Genomic DNA, 1,856 nt, shown 5'->3' with positions numbered 1-1,856 from the left:
GTGTAACAGTGTAACTAAGGCAATTTGTACCACAGGACCTGGTTTCCTCGTTTTCATTGATTGGGGAAATTCCGCACTCCCACGGCCGTTAGTCATGGACTGGTCGTTCAGATATTTGGCCAAACCCTTTAAAAATCAGTTCATATTTCCCTGCCAATACTACCCCTTCATCTCACGTGCATATTCATTTTCAAGTAGAGAAGTAATGTGTCCTTTTATTAATTCTGACATTCTTCTTTTCAAACTTCCCACAGCCCAGAAATTCAGATTTCTGTAATGATGATAATGACCATTTCAGCCTTTGCTTTCTCCAAGATTCCAGCTCCTTCCAGTCTGTTCTCCTCTTTCTGTCCTCAGGGCCATTTTTGGTATTTTCTCTTTCTCAGGATACCTGATGGTGTTGTAGGATAAGCACTGGACTGCTAACTGAAAGGTCAGAAGTTCAAACCCACCAACTGCTCTGTGGGAGAAAGATGAGATTTTCTGCTCCGGTAAAGATCTACAGCCTCAGAAACCCTATACAGGGTCTCTCTGAGTCAGAATTGAATCTATGGCAGTGGGTTAGATTTGGGGGTTTTCTCTCTCTTTCGCTCTATTTTTTATATGATGCTAATATCCACCACAAATGGCTTCAAAAGACCATTATAATAAATAACTGTTTGTTGTTAAATGCTGTAGAGACAATTCAGACTTGTAGCAACCCTGTGTATGGTTTCTTAGGAGTGGTTGGTAGTTTTGAACCGCTGACTTTATGATTAGTTGATCCTACACTAGGCAGAGACATTATTAAATAATAATGTTTTGAACAATAGAAATGTATTTCTCTCTGCTATAATTACTTTATGGATAACCTGACTCAATTTATACTTAGGTATTAAATTGGCCATGTAAATAAATATTAGAAAAGTCATTTGTTGCACCAACTAACCACGTGTTGGTGGTGGTTGTGTGCCGTGCACTTGGTTCCGACTCATAGTGACCCTGTTCAGGGTTTCCGAGACTGTAACTCTTTACAGAAAACCTCATCTTTCTCCCGCAGAACAGCTGGTAGTTTCGAACTGCTGACCTTGATGTTAGCAGCCAGTTTTGTAACCACTACGCTACATTCACCATGACCATTATGACCATTTCAGCCTTTGCTTTCTTTATAACCCAGCTTCTCAGAATATTTGCTCAGCATACAGGTGGGAATAAGTATGGTGAAAGAATACAACCCTGTTGCACACCTTTCTTAATTTTAAACCATTCAGTGTTGAAGAGCAAAGTGTCTAGCACGGTTGTTAATCTCTCTTGTTTTCATCTTAAAGTTAAACTTTAGAATTTAGACCATTCTCTAGTCTTTTTTACCAAAGGAAAAGTTTAAAAACATGAAAATAAGCAAGAAACTAAGACATACAGTATTGCTTATATTTCCCTTAATGCTAATAGCCAAAGTGCTCTTCAGAAAAGCAGGAAGGATAAAGTGATTTACAGGTGTTTCCATGGCACCCTGTATCCACTTCTGCCCTGAAGTGGACAACTCTCAAAGCTAATGACAGGAGTGCTAGGTAATACCAACAGCTAACACACTCACCTACTAATTAAAAGTTGATGGTTGAAGTCTACCCAGAGAAGCCTCAGAAGAATGGTCTGGTGATCACTCTGAAAACTCAGCCATTGAAAACCTTCTGGAGCACAGTTCTATGCTGACAAAGATGAAGTAGTTATGCCTCCAAGTCTGCTCCATAGCAACTAGTAATGATATTTTAGCTTTATGACCCACAGTTCCACTCATCCCTACCAAAGTCTTATATCTAGTCCTGTAATCTTTTTATTAAAGAGGCCCTTCCCACCTCCCTGCTCAACTACGTACGCAG

The sequence above is a fragment of the Chrysochloris asiatica genome, unplaced genomic scaffold, assembly GCF_000296735.1.
Source record: "Chrysochloris asiatica unplaced genomic scaffold, ChrAsi1.0 scaffold00006, whole genome shotgun sequence".
Lineage (NCBI taxonomy): Eukaryota > Metazoa > Chordata > Mammalia > Afrosoricida > Chrysochloridae > Chrysochloris > Chrysochloris asiatica.
The sequence above is the reverse complement of the archived record's forward strand: the minus strand, read 5'-3'. Positions refer to the sequence as shown.